Source organism: Bombina bombina, chromosome 5, assembly GCF_027579735.1.
Source record: "Bombina bombina isolate aBomBom1 chromosome 5, aBomBom1.pri, whole genome shotgun sequence".
Classification (NCBI taxonomy): Eukaryota; Metazoa; Chordata; class Amphibia; order Anura; family Bombinatoridae; genus Bombina; species Bombina bombina.
Window position 1 is genome coordinate 356367860 of NC_069503.1, and position 15579 is coordinate 356383438.

Here is a 15579-nt window from a genome sequence, read left to right on the forward strand (position 1 = left end):
ATAGCTGCACGCTAGGTCAGTTACTCACAAAACCCTTCCATTCAGCTTCTGGATTCCTTTCAGACGGCAGAGCTCACAGTGAAGTCTGATCACGTGACTAGTGACGTCACTGAAGAGGATGGGCTAGCCTCGGGTTTAGTGAAGAGACGATGTACTGTTAAGAATTTGCCATAGGTATAAACTGGCGCCTCCCTTATGCTAGGTTTTCCATTATAACAGAATGCTGTTTCCCAACTTTACGAAAGGCAAATGCCACCAATACTTGTCAGCTTCGGAGATATATATATATATACACATACAATAGGGCTGTTCAGTCATCTTACAAAACTTATCCTTTCTAGAGCCGCATATATCTACATCACTGCGTACATATATGTGTATATGTATGTATGTGTATGTGTATATATATATATATATATATATATATATATATATATATATATATAAATAGAGAAAATCTGCGTTCAGGGATCTAGTGCTAGTACTTGAAAAGGAAGCCCAGACAGACAATATAAAGGTAATTATAGCAATAAACCAATGTATAAATGTAGTATAATGGAAACACTAGTCAGTTTTATCTCCAAATGCAGTGTGTATACAAATTTTTATATATTTATATATATGCATATGTATATATATATATATATATATATATATCACACCTTATAGAGGTGAATAATTGCAATAATTACAATAAGTGGCTTTCCAAGCAAGTAAGCTGAGAACGGAGTATATAACTGGCTGTCCACAATAATGTTCAATTATTTCAATATGTGACAGTTCCCCAAAAAATGCCTGCACTCTCGGCTGCTTCGTCCAAGGTGGTATTATCCTCTTCAAAGAAAAAGATCCTCCCCAATTGATTAATGAAAAAGATAGAGGGTGGACAAGCACACAAGAAGGCACTCCTAGTGCAGATCGTTAGGGTGAATTAAATCACTATATAAAGATATACAGATTGCACACTCATGTGATGTAACCTCAATTTATATGAGGTATCAATAGGGCACAGGTGTTAAAGTTGGTCACTGGTCTTTGTAGCTGCTGCTCCAGACTTGTATCCTCCTGTTAGAACTCCTTCAGATAAACCTGCAGGTGCTGCAAACCTTTATAGGAAATAATCCAGGAGGTATATAGGGACCAAATGGAGTTGTATATAGGTGCAAAAAGTGTTTGAGTATAAAATAGGGTATACACAATATACCAGTATAATAAAAGAACACAGCTGCATTCATATAAAAGTTACCATAACAATAGTAAAAACACTAAAATAAAAGCACAGGCAGCAGTCAAAACGATTCTTTTATATGTTTGGGTTATCTATTTCTGCCCAACAATGGAACCGTTTTACTCTTTGCTGGTAGTGCTTATGTACTAAACTCTGTGTGGAAGCAGATGCAGGTTACTTTATTTCACCGATAGCACTGTTTGCTGTGCGATCCTGTGTTTCACCTTCTCTGCTATATTCACAGAAATGTATTGCGTGTGGCGGGGGTCAGAGCCTGACGCGTTTCGCAGCCCTATTGGCTGCTTCATCAGAGCTAGGGGCCGCCCCCGTCCTATCTGGTATAAATAGCATTATGTATTATTGGTTTAACAGTTCAGTCCTCCATATTGGAACCTGGCAGATGCCCTTCTTATGCCGGTTTTACATTATTAAAAAACGGATTTGCATAAATCTTTGCACAACTTGCTATTTCTTTTTTTCTTTATGAGCTAAAAGTTTGATAGCAGCCTAAGAGTAAATATATGTAAGTTGTTAAACTTTTTACACAGGTTTATTCATATTCCTCCTGAGCAGTTTTCTTAATCCCATTTCTTTCCCTAGCAAAAAACATTTAGTTCATTTAAAGGGATATACACTCATATTGTTTATGTACCAATTAGCATTTCAAATAGTTCATAAAGAAGGTGAATTGTTTCATTTTATATGGAAATCCCCATGACCATATATACATATGCAAATATGCATTTATATACATCTTTATATATGCATTTTTATATACATTTTTATACACATTTGTTTACATTGCAATTTGTGTTAATATTAATTTATGTATACAATCAGACCCCCATAGGATCCACATACCTTCACACTATGCTGAACTTTCTGGGGTGTTTGTAAACTATAGGAAAGCAGCCAGATCTATATCTTTATTTAATCCGTTAGGTTCTAGAGTATTTAATGTATAGATCCAGAATGTTTCACGTTTTGAGGCACTCAGAAAACGTGAAACATTCTGGATAGTGATATCGCGAATAGTTCCTGGCGAACATAGCTTGTTCGCGTTCGCCGCGGCGGGCGAACATATGTGATGTTCGATCCGCCCCCTATTCGTCATCATTGAGTAATACTTTGACCCTGTACCTCACAGTCAGCAGACACATTCCAGCCAATCAGCAGCAGACCCTCCCTCCCAGACCCTCCTACCTCCTGGACAGCATCCATTTTAGATTCATTTGGAAGCTGCATTCTTAGTGAGAGGAGGGACAGTGTAGCTGCTGCTGATTTAATAGGGAAATCGATAGCTAGGCTAGTGTATTCAGTGTCCACTACAGTCCTGAAGGACTCATCTGATCTCTGCTGTAAGGACAGCACCCCAAAAAGCCCTTTTTAGGGCTAGAACATCAGTCTGCTTTTTTTTTTTTTTTTTCCCCTGTGTAATCTAATTGCAGTTGCCTGCCTGCCAGCGTGTGTGTCAGGCTCACAGCGTATACTGTGCCCACTACCCAGTGCCACCACTCATATCTGGTGTAACAGTAGTGTACATTTAAAAAACAACAACACTTTTTTGACTGTGAAATAATAGCAGTCAGTTTCCTTCACACATGTGCGTTTCAGTGCCTGCCAGGGTACAGTGTTACCCCAGTGCAACTCATATCTGGTGTAACAGTAGTGTACATTAAAAAAAAACCCACTTTTTTGACTGTGAAATAATAGCAGTCAGTTTCCTTCACACGTGTGCGTTTCAGTGCCTGCCAGGGCACAGTGTCACCCCAGTGCAACTCGTATCTGGTGTAACAGTAGTGTACATTTAAAAAAAAAAAATACAATTTTGACTGTAATAGATTGAATAGCAGTTAGTTGTCTGCAAGCGTGTGTGTCAGGCCTACAGCGTCTACTCTGCCAACTTCTGCCAGTGCACAGTGCCACTCATATTTGTTGTCACAGTAGCTTGCACACATAGTACCACTAATCGAAAAAAAAATGACAGGCAGAGGCAGGCCACCCCGCCGTCATGGTCGTGGTGCTGTGATTCCCTTTGTCCCTAGAATAATGCCTAGTGTTCAGAGGCCACGTACCCCGAACTCGAACAGTTCTGAGGACATAGTTGACTGGCTAACACAGGACACCCAATCTTCTACAGCTTCCGCTCGGAACCTTGACGCACCATCCTCCTCCAGCTTAGCTTCGGGCACCTCTCAAGTTACCACTCGCCTGGCTGCCGCCACCACCAACACTAGCACCACAGCCGCTTCACTTGATCTGTCAGAGGAGTTATTTACACATCAGTTGGAAGAAATGAGTGATAGTGATGCTCAACCATTGTTGCCAGAGGATGTAGATAACAGGGATATGTCTCAGTCAGGCAGCATTACACACATGGACGTACGGTGTGATGATGATGATGTTGTACCCGCTGCTGCTTCCTTTGCTGAGTTGTCAGATACAAGTGAAGCGGTTGATGATGACGATGCGTCCGTGGATGTCACGTGGGTGCCCGCTAGAAGAGAAGAGGGGGAAAGTTCAGATGGGGAGACAGAGAGGAGGAGGAGACGAGTTGGAAGCAGGGGGAGGTCATCGCAAGGAGCTAGTGGCACAGTCAGACAGCATGCATCGGCACCCGGGGTCAGCCAGGCAGCATGCCAATCAAAGCATGCTGTTGCCACCATCAGAATGCCGTCATTGCAGAGCTCAGCAGTGTGGCATTTTTTGTGTGTGTCTGCCTCTGCCAACAGCGATGCCATTTGCAACCTGTGCCAAAAGAGACTTGAGTCGTGGGAAGTCTAACACCCACCTAGGTACAACTGCTTTGCGAAGGCACATGATCGCACATCACAAACGCCTATGGGATCAACACATGAGTACAAGAAGCACACAAACTCAAAGCCACCATCCTCCTCCTGGTCCAGCATCTTCAGCCACGTCAACCACTGCTGTCCTCCTTGCCCCCTCTCAACCATCCGCCACTCCGTGTCTCGCCTTGAGCAGTTCCTGCTCATCTGCCCACAGTCAGGTGTCTGTCAAGGACATGTTTGAGCATAAGAAGCCAATGTCACAAAGTCACCCCCTTGCCCGGCATCTGACAGCTGGCTTGTCTGAACTCTTAGCCCGTCAGCTTTTACCATACAATTGGGACACCGCAGTGGAAGGTTTCTTTGCACAAAAGGCAATCCCCAACCTGTACTCGATTGTGCAAAAGGAAGTAATGGCATGTCTGGCACACAGTGTTGGGGCAAGGGTCCATCTGACCACTGATACCTGGTCTGCAAAGCATGGTCAGGGCAGGTATATCACCTACACTGCACATTGGGTAAACCTGGTGATGGCTGCCAAGCATGGAATGCGTGGCTCTGCAGAGGAGTTGGTGACACTGCCACGACTTGCAGGCAGGCCTGCTGCCACCTCCTCTACTCCTCCTACTCCATCCTCTTCCATAACCACCTCGGCTGAGTCCTCTTCTGCTGCTGCGTCTTGCTCCACATCAACGGCACCCCCCCAGCTCCCCAGGTACTATTCCACATCTCGGATACAGCAGTGTCACGCCGTCTTGGGGTTGACTTGCCTGAAAGCAGAGAGTCACACCGGACCAGCACTCCTGAACGCACAGGTGGATCAGTGGCTGACTCCGCACCAACTGGAGATCGGCAAAGTGGTTTGTGACAACGGAAGAAATTTGGTGGCGGCATTGAATTTGGGCAAGTTGACACATGTGCCTTGCATGGCACATGTGTAATCTGATCGTACAACGCTTTGTGCATAAGTACCCAGGCTTACAGGACATCCTGAAGCAGGCCAGAAAGGTGTGTGGCCATTTCAGGTGTTCCTACACGGCCATGGCGCACTTTTCAGATATCTAGCGGCGAAATACATCCCAGTGAGGTGCTTGATTTGCGACAGCCCGACACGTTGGAATTCAACAATCCTAATGTTCGACCGCCTGCTCCAACAAGGAAAAGCCGTTAACGACTATTTGTATGACCGGGGTGCTAGGACAGCCTCTGCGGAGCTGGGAATTTTTTTGCCACGTTACTGGACGCTCATGCGCAATGCCTGTAGGCTCATGCGTCCTTTTGAGGAGGTGACAAACCTAGTCAGTCGCACGGAAGGCACCATCAGCGACATCATACCATTTGTTGTCTTCCTGGAGCGTGCCCTGCGAAGAGTGCTGGATCAGGCAGTAGATGAGCGGGAAGAGGAAGAGTTGTGGTCACCATCACCACCAGAAACAGCCTTATCAGCATCGCTTGCTGGACCTGCGGCAACGCTGGAAGAGGATTGTGAGGAAGAGGAGTCAGAGGAGGAATGTGGCTTTGAGGAGAAAGACCAACCACAACAGGCATCCCAGGGTGCTCGTTGTCACCTATCTGGTACCCGTGGTGTTGTACGTGGCTGGGGGGAAGAACATACCTTCAGTGAGATCACAGAGGACGAGAAATGGGACATGAGTAGCTTGGCATCCAACCTTGTGGAAATGGGGTCTTTCATGCTGTCGTGCCTGTTGAGGGACCCTCATATAAAAAGGCTGAAGGAGAACGACCTGTACTGGGTGTCCACGCTATTAGACCCCCGGTATAAGCATAAAGTGCCTGAAATGTTACCGAATTACCGCAAGTCAGAAAGGATGCAGCAGTTCCAAAAGAAATTAAAAAGTATGCTTTACACAGCATATAAGGGTGATGTCACAGCACAACGGGAATCTAACAGGGGAAGAGGTGAAAGTAATCCTCCTCCTCCCTACCACGCCGGCAAGGACAGGTTGCTTTACAGACGTGTTGTTGATGGAGGACATGCAGAGCTTTTTAAGTCCTACGCATCGCCACAGCCAGTTTTTACCTTTCAGAGTTACTGCACGAGGTTACGGGTTTTGAATATTTGGATATTCTAAACTGTCTTAACAGTTTCTGGGGTTCTCGTCTGTAGTTACCTTCCAGGGTGCGGATGCACTGTGTTTGGGAAGACTCTCTTCTCTTTTTCAATCCCTGGGTCTTGGTCCCGTGGATTTTGAGCAAACTAGGGTTGGGTGTTGCTTCTCTTGTTTTACGAGACCGCTTGTGTTTCGGTTGTCTTGTTTGTCGGGGTTTTTTCGCCCGGCGTTCTTGGGGCTCGTTTGGACCATATTTATGGGTTTTGTTTGGGCCCTCTTTGGGTTCTCAGGAATCCTTGATGGATGTCTTCTCCGTGTCTTTTTGCCCTTTCGGAGAATACGGCTGTTTGATCCCTTTATCTAGTAAGGGGTTTGTTGTTTGAAGACCGTCTGCCGGTTGACGGTGTCTCTTGGAGGCTGTTGGTTCTGTTGAGTCTAGTTCCTGCGGTCTCTAACAAGGCTTATGGACTATCTGCGGGTCAGTGTTCTTGGGCCTTTTCCTTTTTTTCAACTTTTTTTTTTTTCTTGGCTTCAGACGAAGCTGGGTTTCTGGTGCCCTCAGAATGGGCCGCCTTTTGTTCCCTCCCGTTTAGCATTCAGTGTCCTCTATAACTTGGGTATTGTCTTCCCAAAAGTAATGAATGCAGCTGTGGACTTCCGTTTATGAAGAAAAACATAAATTATGCTTACCTGATCATTACCTTTTCTTCAGACGGAAAGAGTCCTTAGCTCCCTGCCCCTAATTTTTCTGGGGGGCGCTGGTTATTTTTGTTCTTCTGGCACCTTTTTCACCCTATGCTTCTTCTACTGTTACTTGTTCCTCGGCAGAATGACTGGGGGATGGGGGAAGTGGGAGAGGTATTTAAGCCTTTGGCTGGGGTGTTTTTGCCTCCTCCTGGTGGCCAGGTTCTGAATTCCCAAAAGTAATGAATGCAGCTGTGGACTCTCTTGGTCTGAAGAAAAGGAAATTATCAGGTAAGCATAATTTTATGTTTTTCAGTCAGACTTCCAATTCCAGAGACGATAGGTCTCCCTGGAGGACATTTGATATTTCTCTTGTAAGGTGTATCCAGTCCACGGATTCATCCATTACTTGTGGGATATTCACCTTCCCAACAGGAAGCTGCAAGAGGATCACCCACAGTCAGAGCTGTCTACATAGCTCCTCCCCTAACTGCCACCCCCAGTCATTCTCTTGCAGCTCTCGACAAGGGAAGTATCAAGAGAGATGTGGTGAATTAGTGTAGTTTATCTTCAATCAAAAGTTTGTTGTTTTTAAACGGTACCGGCGTTGTACTGTTTTTTACCTCAGGCAGAAATTAGAAGAGTTTTGCCTGAGGTTTTTGATGATCTTAGCAGGTTGTAACTAAGGTCCACTGCTGTTCTCACACATAACTGAAGAGTATGGGGAAACTTCAGCTGATTGCAGTGATTTAATAAACGACTGGCATCATGCTTGCAGTAAAGGGTAATTTTTATATTACTTGTTATTATGGCTTAGTATGTAAAACGTTTGCATAATAGAACGTTTTTTTACTGAGGGTGATAAATCTTTATTTGGGGCCTAGTTTTCCACATGGCTGACTAGATTTCTCCTAGGAGTAGTTATTTATGACCCTTTCACTTTGAGTGCATGGTGGGAGGGGCCTATTTTCGCGCTCTAATTGCGCAGTTGTTTTTACATTCTGAGACATCCAGCTTCCCTGAAGGAGTACCCTGACATATTGGACCTCTGTAAGGGGTTTTTGTGCCTACAAAAGTCGTTTTATGGGAAGGTAGGAGCCACAGTAGAGCTGTGGCAGTTTGCTTGTGACTGTTATAATGGTTTTACCGTTTTTACCGTTTTTTTGCTTCGTTTTTGAGCCTGAGGGGTTAATCATCCATTTGCAAGTGGGTGCAATGCTATTTTAGTCTGTTATACACACTGTAAAAATTTCATAAAGTTAACTGCTTTTTTTCACTGTTTTGCCGTTTTTGTGTTTGTTTTTTTCCCTTAAAGGCACAGTACCGTTTTTTATATTCTGATTTTTCACATTAATTAAAGTGTTTTCTAAGCTTGCTGGTCTCATTACTAGTCTGTTAAACATGTCTGACATAGAGGAAACTCCTTGTTCATTATGTTTAGAAGCCATTGTGGAAGCCCCTCTTAGAATGTGTACCAAATGTACTGATCTTACTATAAGTTATAAAGACCATATTCTGGCTTTAAAAGATTTATCACCAGAGGAAATTGACAAGGGGGAAGTTATGCCGACTAACTCTCCCCACATGTCAGAGCCTATAACTCCCGCTCAAGGGACGCCAAGTACAACTAGCGCGTCCATTGCGTATACTTTACAAGACATGGCGGCAGTTATGAATCATACTCTTACAGAAGTATTGTCCAAACTGCCAGGGTTACAAGGAAAGCGAGACAGCTCTGGGGCTAGAACAAATACAGAGCTCTCTGACGCTTTAGTAGCTATGTCTGATATACCCTCACAATATGCAGAAGCAGGAGAGCTTCTATCTGTGGGTGATTTTTCTGATTCAGGGAAGACACTTCAACCTGATTCTGATATGTCTACATTTAAATTTAAGCTTGAACACCTCCGCATGTTGCTCAGGGAGGTTTTAGCGACTCTGGATGACTGTGACGCCATTGTAGTCCCAGAGAAATTGTGTAAATTGGATAAATACTATGCAGTGCCTGTTTACACTGATGTTTTTCCAATACCTAAAAGATTTTCAGAAATAATTACTAAGGAATGTGATAGACCAGGTGTACCATTCTCTCCCCCTCCTGTTTTTAAAAAGATGTTTCCTATAGATGCCGCTACACGGGACTTGGGGCAAACGGTCCCTAAGGTGGAGGGAGCAGTCTGTACCCTAGTGAAGCGTACAACTATTCCTGTCGAGGACAGTTGTGCTTTTCTAGATCCAATGGAAAAAAAATTAGAGGGTTACCTTAAGAAAATTTTTACTCAACAAGGTTTTATTCTACAGCCCCTTGCATGCATTGCCCCTGTCACTGCTGCTGCGGCCTTCTGGTTTGAGTCTCTAGAAGAGGCTCTACAGGTAGAAACCCCATTGGATGATATCCTTGACAAGCTTAAAGCTCTTAAGCTAGCCAATTCATTTGTTTCTGACGCCGTTGTTCATTTAACTAAGCCAACGGCTAAAAATTCAGGTTTTGCTATTCAGGCGCGTAGGGCGCTATGGCTTAAATCCTGGTCAGCTGACGTTACTTCAAAGTCTAAGCTTCTCAACATTCCCTTCAAGGGGCAGGCCCTATTCGGGCCTGGACTGAAGGAGATTATTTCCGATATTACTGGAGGAAAAGGTCACGCCCTTCCTCAGCATAGGTCCAATAAATTTAAGACCAAACAGACTAATTTTCGTTCCTTTGGAAACTTCAAGAGTGACGCAGCTTCAACTTCCTCTAATACAAAACAAGAGGGAAATTTTGCCCAGTCCAAGCCGGTCTGGAGACCTAACCAGGCTTGGAACAAAGGAAAGCAGGCCAAAAAACCTGCTGCTGCCTCTAAGACAGCATGAAAGATCAGCCCTGATCCGGAAACGGATCTAGTAGGGGGCAGACTTTCTCTCTTCGCCCAGGCTTGGGCAAGAGATGTCCAGGATCCCTGGGCGTTGGAAATTGTGTCCCAGGGATATCTTCTGGACTTCAAAGTTTCTTCCGCAAAAGGGAGATTTCATCTCTCACAATTATCTGCAAACCAGATCAAGAGAGAGGCATTCTTACATTGTGTTCAAGACCTCCTAGTTATGGGAGGGATCCATCCAGTTCCAAAGGAGGAACAGGGGCAAGGCTTTAATTCAAATCTGTTTGTAGTTCCCAAGAAAGAGGGAACTTTCAGACCAATCTTAGATCTCAAGATCCTAAACAAATTTCTCAGGGTCCCATCCTTCAAGATGGAGACTATTCAAACCATCCTACCTATGATCCAGGAGGGTCAATATATGACTACCGTGGACTTAAAGGATGCTTATCTTCACATTCCGATACACAGAGATCATCATCGGTTTCTCAGGTTCGCCTTCCTAGACAGGCATTACCAGTTTGTGGTTCTTCCCTTTGGGTTAGCTACCGCACCAAGAATCTTTACAAAGGTTCTAGGGTCACTCTTAGCGGTCCTGAGGCTGCGGGGTATAGCAGTGTAGCCCCTTACCTAGACGACATTCTGATACAGGCGTCGAATTTTCAAATCGCCAGGGCCCATACGGACATTGTGCTGGCATTCCTGAGGTCTCATGGGTGGAAAGTGAACGAAGAAAAGAGTTCTCTATCCCCTCTCACAAGAGTTTCCTTCCTAGGAACTCTTATAGATTCTGTAGAAATGAAGATTTACCTGACAGAGGCCAGGTTGTCAAAACTTCTAAATTCCTGCCGTGTTCTTTATTCTACTTCTTGCCCTTCAGTGGCTCAGTGTATGGTAGTGATTGGCTTAATGGTAGCGGCAATGGACATAGTGCCGTTTGCTCGCCTACATCTCAGACCGCTGCAACTCTGCATGCTCAGTCAGTGGAATGGGGATTACACAGATTTGTCCCCTCTACTAAATCTGGTTCAAGAGACCAGGGATTCTCTTCTCTGGTGGCTATCTCGGGTCCTTCTGTCCAAGGGTATGACCTTTCGCAGGCCAGATTGGACAATAGTAACGACAGATGCCAGCCTTCTGGGCTGGGGTGCAGTCTGGAACTCCCTGAAGGCTCAGGGCTCGTGGACTCAGGAGGAGACACTCCTTCCGATAAACATTCTGGAACTAAGAGCGATATTTAATGCTCTTCAGGCTTGGCCTCAGCTTGCTGCGGTCAGGTTCATCAGATTTCAGTCAGACAATATCACGACTGTAGCCTACATCAACCATCAAGGGGGAACAAGGAGTTCCCTTGCAATGTTGGAGGTTTCAAAAATAATTTGATGGGCAGAGGTTCACTCTTGCCATCTATCAGCTATCCATATCCCAGGAGTAGAGAACTGGGAGGCGGATTTTCATCCTGGGGAGTGGGAACTCCATCCGGAAGTGTTTGCACAGTTGATTCAACATTGGGGCAAACCAGAATTGGATCTCATGGCGTCTCGTCAGAATGCCAAGCTTCCTTGTTACGGGTCCAGGTCCAGGGATCCCAAGGCAGCGTTGATAGATGCTCTAGCAGCGCCTTGGTCCTTCAACCTGGCTTATGTGTTTCCACCGTTTCCTCTGCTCCCTCGTCTGATTGCCAAGATCAAGCAGGAGAGAGCTTTGGTGATTTTGATAGCACCTGCGTGGCCACGCAGGACTTGGTATGCAGATCTGGTGGACATGTCATCCCTTCCACCATGGACTCTGCCGCTGAGACAGGACCTTCTACTTCAGGGTCCTTTCAACCATCCAAATCTAATTTCTCTGCGTCTGACTGCTTGGAGATTGAACGCTTGATTTTATCAAAACGTGGTTTCTCAGAGTCAGTCATTGATACCTTAATTCAGGCTCGAAAGCCTGTGACCAGGAAAATCTATCATAAGATATGGTGTAAATATCTTCATTGGTGTGAATCCAAGGGTTACTCATGGAGTAAAGTCAGGATTCCCAGGATATTATCTTTTCTCCAAGAGGGATTGGAGAAGGGATTGTCATCTAGTTCCTTAAAGGGACAGATTTCTGCTCTGTCTATTCTTTTGCACAAGCGTCTGGCGGATGTTCCAGACGTTCAGGCGTTTTGTCAGGCTTTAGTTAGAATCAAGCCTGTGTTTAAACCTGTTGCTCCGCCATGGAGTTTAAATTTAGTTCTTAAGGTTCTTCAGGTTCTTCAAGGGGTTCCGTTTGGACCTCTGCATTCCATAGATATCAAGCTTTTATCTTGGAAAGTTCTGTTTTTGGTAGCTATTTCTTCGGCTCGAAGAGTTTCAGAGTTATCTGCCTTTCAGTGTGATTCCCCTTATCTGATCTTCCATGCAGATAAGGTAGTTTTGCGTACCAAACCTGGGTTTCTTCCTAAGGTGGTATCTAATAAGAATATCAATCAGGAGATTGTTGTTCCATTACTGTGTCCTAATCCTTCTTCAAAGAAGGAACGTCTATTACATAATCTTGACGTGGTTTGTGCTTTAAAGTTTTATTTCCAAGCTACTAAGGATTTTCGTCAAACATCGGCATTGTTTGTTGTTTACTCTGGACAGAGAAGAGGCCAAAAGGCTTCAGCAACTTCTCTTTCTTTTTGGTTAAGAAGTATAATCCGCTTAGCTTATGAGACTGCTGGCCAGCAGCCTCCTGAAAGAATTACAGCTCATTCCACTAGAGTGGTGGCTTCCACATGGGCTTTTAAAAATGAGGCTTCTTTTGAACAGTTTTGTAAGGCGGCAACTTGGTCTTCGCTTCATACTTTTTCTAAATTCTTCAAATTTGATACTTTTGCTTCTTCGGAGGCTATTTTTGGGAGAAAGGTCTTACAGGCAGTGGTGCCTTCCGTTTAAGCGCCTGCCTTGTCCCTCCCTTCATCCGTGTCCTATAGCTTTGGTATTGGTATCTCACAAGTAATGGATGAATCCGTGGACTGGATACACCTTACAAGAGAAAACAAAATTTATGCTTACCTGATAAATTTATTTCTCTTGTGGTGTATCCAGTCCATGGCCGCCCTGTCATTTTAAGGCAGGTGTTTTTTATTTTTAAACTACAGTCACCACTGCACCCTATAGTTTCTCCTTTCTCTTGCTTGTCTTCGGTCGAATGACTGGAGGTGGCAGGAAGGGGAGGAGCTATATAGACAGCTCTGCTGTGGGTGATCCTCTTGCAGCTTCCTGTTGGGAAGGAGAATATCCCACAAGTAATGGATGAATCCGTGGACTGGATACACCACAAGAGAAATAAATTTATCAGGTAAGCATAAATTTTGTGTTTTGGGTAGTACATAAAAAACCAGCAAACCAGCATAGTCCTTGTTAGTAATGATTTGTAAAAATACGCTGCAATGTAAACTTTTATGAATGAAAGTGCCCCTATTTTTAACGGGCACTTATTCATGAAAGTTTACATTCACTTTAAGCTTGTGAAAATGGATGACTGCCTTTGTCAAAATCTAAGATCACCACAAAAAAAAATAGTTAAATGTCTGCATGTTTCTAAGCCACTACAGTTCGCCTCTTATCCCTACATTTGTATAGCTTTTCACAGCAAGAAACTGCTAGTTCATGTGTGCCATATAGATAACATTGTGCTCACTCCTGTGGAGTTATTTATGAGTCATCACTATTTGGCTAAAATGCAAGTCTGTAAATAGGACTGAGATAAGATTGCAGTCTGCAGAGGCTTAGATACAAGGTAATCTCAGAGGTAAAAAGTATATGAATATAACAGTGCTGGTTATGCAAAACTGGGGATAAAGGGATTATCTATATTTTTAAACAATAAAACATTTGGAGGAGACTGTCCCTTTAACAATGTCCAGTCTTCTCCACAGAAAATGTGGCAGCCAGGTGGCATCATGTTGTAGCTGGGTCGAAGTAGTGAATCTTTATTTAAAAAAGCAGGAATGAAAACTTAGGAGCCTGTCCATTTTAGGTTCAGCACCTGGGTAGTGCTTGCTGATTGGTGGCTAAATGTAGCCACCAATCATCAAGCGATTTCCAGGGTGATGAACCTAAAATAGGCCGGTGCATAAGATTTCATTCCTGCTTTTTCAAATAAAGATACTAAGAGAACGAAGAAAAATGATAATAGGAGTAAAATCGAAAGTTGTTTAAAAATGCATGCTCTATCCGAATCATAAAAGAAAAAAGTTGGGTTTAGTATCCCTTTAACTTAATTTGAATAATCATTACCTCAATAATATTATAGGTTTCACTTTCATTTTTACTGCTTGCCCCTACCTTCTCACAATGAGGTCCTTGTGCAGATCTATTCCACCTTAATCTTCTATTCATTGAGCTTCTTGAAACTTAGTAAGCGGTTGATGCTGTGTACATAGAGTTGCAGGGATTAAAGGGACAGTAAAGTCAAAAGGAAACTGTCATGCTTCAAATATTGAGATTGTTATCCTTTGTTTAAAAGCATACTTAGGTAGGCTCGGAATCAACAATGCACTATTGGTAGCTAGCTGGTGGTTGTTGGCTGCACATATATGCCCATTAGTGCTTTACTGTTCCTTCAACAAAGGATAACCAAAGAATGAATCAAATTTGATAATAGAAGTAAATCTGAAAGTTATTTAAAATTGAATGCTCTATCTGATTAATAAAATAAAAAATTGGGGTTTATGTCCCTTTTGATGTCTGTCTCAAATTTTTATATTTATTTTATAAATTTTGTGCTGTGAAGAAAGAGGCATGTTATTTCAGCAGACACAAATTCACCGTTTTAAGAACCACAAAAACAAGAATATGTGATTTAATATATTTTCTATCTTAGAAACAAATGTCCAAAATAACAAAACCTCTGGTAGAGCATAACACTGTGTATTGATTAGTGGCATTAATTAAAAAATGTTTTTTTAAAAATTAAACATTGCAGCCATTAATTAATATACAGCCTCATGCTAGATCATTAAAATTGAATTCTTCTTCCAGGATGAATAACATTTGGATTATAATGTATCTTAAATAGAACTATTTTTATATTAAAAAAATGCTAAAAAACAGCAAACGTATTTACAAAAAAACCTGTCACAGGCTGTGTACTGCTTAGGAACTTCAATGTGTTGCTGACCTTGATAAACTCCTTTTTGGGGTTTAAAGGGGCAGTAAAGTCAAAATGATACTTTCATGATTGAGTTAGATTATAAAGTTTTAAACAACTTTCCAATGTACTTCTCATCAAATTTGCTTTGTTCTCTTGGTATACTTTTATTGAAAAGTAAACCTACTTAGGTTCATAAGACAGACATCCCAACCTGCAAAAACTAATTTCAGGGAGGTGGGTTCACCCGCTACTACGCCGCCACCGCCCCCCCCCCTCCCAGTTATATATTGGACACCTTGAAACCCTAAATAAGATAGAGACTTCTCATTAAAGTAGCTTCCCACTAAAGCCACATTTAAAAAAACGAAGTTTAATTACGTGCAGTAAATAAGGTAGGATTTGTGTTTTTATTTTATTAGAATAAGTGGGGGCTTTTTGGTTACTGATGCACGCTCTGAGGGTTCTATAACGTCCCAGCCACTAAAGGCATTCCTTAAAGGGACATGAAACCCAAATTTTTTCTTTCATGATTTAGAAAGAGCATGCAGTTTTAAACAACTTTCTAATTTACTTCTATTATCTAATTTACTTTATTATTTTGATATTCTTAGCTGAAAAGCATATCTAGATAGACTTAGTTGCTGCACATAGATGCCTTGTGTGATTGGCCCTCCCATGTTCATTGCTCTTTCTTCAACAAAGGATATCTAAATAATGAAGCAAATTAGATAATAGAAGTAAATTGGAAAGTTGTTTAAAATTGTATTCTTTATCTGAATCATGAAAGAAAAAAATTGGGTTTAGTGTCCCTTTAAAGAAATACTTTTCCGGAT

General features: G+C 42.8%; 1 protein-coding gene across 1 annotated transcript in view; it reads left to right on the plus strand.

Moving 5' to 3' along the window:
* Positions 1-15579, plus strand: part of PALS2 (protein associated with LIN7 2, MAGUK p55 family member) — a 455393-nt gene that overhangs the window by 117080 nt on the left and 322734 nt on the right. The window lies entirely within an intron of this gene.